Source organism: Mytilus californianus, unplaced genomic scaffold (assembly GCF_021869535.1).
Source record: "Mytilus californianus isolate M0D057914Y unplaced genomic scaffold, xbMytCali1.0.p SCAF_19, whole genome shotgun sequence".
Taxonomy (NCBI): domain Eukaryota; kingdom Metazoa; phylum Mollusca; class Bivalvia; order Mytilida; family Mytilidae; genus Mytilus; species Mytilus californianus.
The window spans coordinates 4269644-4271931 of NW_026262667.1; the positions used below are offsets into that span (position 1 = coordinate 4269644).

General features: G+C 37.5%; 1 non-coding gene across 1 annotated transcript; it reads left to right on the plus strand.

The window, feature by feature from the left end:
* The first annotated feature begins 266 nt into the window (after positions 1–266).
* Positions 267–385, plus strand: LOC127727275 (5S ribosomal RNA). The gene has a single exon (XR_007993847.1). It is a non-coding gene; the product is annotated as a 5S ribosomal RNA (ribosomal RNA).
* The last annotated feature ends 1903 nt before the right edge of the window (positions 386–2288 follow it).

Genomic DNA, 2288 nt, shown 5'->3' on the forward strand with positions numbered 1-2288 from the left:
GTTGCATGGTATATAACTTGGTTACAAATAAAATCAAGCTCGTCCCCATATTCCATATCTGTCTTTCTATTCTTGCATTTTTTTGTCTTCTCTAAAGTGCATGTGAACTTGTTAAGTTTTACTATCTTCCACTCTGGATCGTGTAGTTTATATATATTTTTATACCTGATAATTTTCTTATTTTATACAAATTCTGTCAAGAAATGTTAAATACACGACTTTCGGCGGTTCCTAACTTTATATATCAAATTTTTTGGCACTTTAGTGTCTACGACCATATCACGTTGAAAACACCGGTTCTCGTCCGATCACCGAAGTCAAGCAACGTCGAGCTCGGTTAGTACTTGGATGGGTGACCGCCTGGGAATACCGGGTGTTGTAGACATTTTCTTCTTTTATTTTTTTACTTTTAATTTTTCACTTCTCCCAAACATACGTTCTATCTTTTTTTTTCTTTATATGGATGTCTGGGGATGTAACATTTAATATAATATATCTAACTTTTGAAGGAAACAGAAAATATATCATTCATAATTTTATTTTTTTCATTACCAACCTGGTGAAATCTTTTAAACTATTTTTAAAAATAAATGCAAGTCCAGTAATGCACACGTCGGGCCATATATAAACTTGAGAATTTCACTCTTTTCACATGCATGTGGCTCAAAAACTTAAAACGAAAATCTTAAAAATACTGTTATCCGCCATTTTTGTCCTTTGAACTCGTCTCTTCCTTTTTGACCAGGGCTTATATGATTCACAACATTTCTGAAAGGATTGTGATTATCAAATATTCATTACAGCAAAAACACATAAAAACAATTAATACTAACTAAAGGTTGTAAAACTCAAGCAAAAAAGTCAACTATTTGAAACTTTTTCCAACTCAGTCAAGGAAGTCCCGGTTTCGAATTTTGTCATCTTGGTGTGCTTTCATATCCAAGGCAAAATTTAAATTTCTGTGAAGTCTCTTAATTTCTACGTATATCTGAAAACAAAAACATTTTTAGAAATGATTTTACTTTAAATACATACCATTTTTATAGCACAATCTAGTTTTTGTGAAATAATACAACACGTTTTCTGATGAAGAATCGCACGAGTGAAATTGACAAGTTGCACATTAATCGTAAATATTTCTTCATTTGTGATATTTTGTTTAAATTTAATCACATATTCTGAAAGAAAAATTCCTGCTGAACATTTTCCTATATGATTTATATATCAAAAAGTACAATTCATTTGAAACAAATGGTTAAAACTTGTCGAACAAGCACACAGAAATTCTTGTCGATTTGTTTGAAATAGATTGTCATGAAAGTTTAAGGGTGCTCTCGTCGAGGTCCGCGTTATGAGATTAACTACCTGCAAACCGCAATTTTGCACATCATCAATCCATTCAATCATTCAGTCACGTCTCAGTCATTACAACTGAACGGACGTGCTGGGTCAGCTCTCCTTTACCCGCTATCTTCGATGAGGGTTTACTGTTAGATGGATCAACGACTTACTACTTTCGATGACAGAAACCAATCCAACGCTGTACAGACTACGTTAGGCTATAATCCGCGTAGGGCTAATTCCCGTGTCAACATACACTCCAAAACCCATTATGGATGGGGGAGTGGTATGCCGAGTGACGTCCGAGGGCTGTATCCTAGGTGTTAGATGATGGACCACCATTTCACTTCTCACGACTTTGGTCCTGATAATGCTTCCTGTCATCGTTAATACTACGTCCGAGACTCATCTACCAGTACTCCATCATCGAGGTTAGCGGGCTGCCAAGCTGACCAATCTGGCCCTGAAAGCAGCCGTTGTGAAGACATAACATCAAAATAGTCAACAAAAGAAAAACCAAAACAACTCACAAAACCAAGATGGCGGCCTACCAAAATGGCGTCCTCCACCTGTTCCTGACCGATGGCACAAAATTATTTAAACGCCCCCAAACGCCTTCGGGCACCAAGCCGACCGTGCGAGGGATGTATATCCAGTCAAGGTCGTAAAACACTTCCAGTAGTTGCACATCATTGTTATTTGTCGTTCAACTCGCACACATCTTTCAACAACCAAAGTCGCAAAATGTCTGATGCACCAGTAGTAGTCAAGACTCCAGCTAAGTCACCAAAGAAGAAAGCTGCAGCTTAACCAAAGAAAGTAGCTACTCTTCCAAAATACAGCGAGATGTTAGGGAAAGCTATCTCTGCATTGAAAGAGCGCGGGGGCTCTGGCCGTCAAGCCATCCTTAAGTACATCATAGCAAACTTCAATGTTGGTAGCGATGC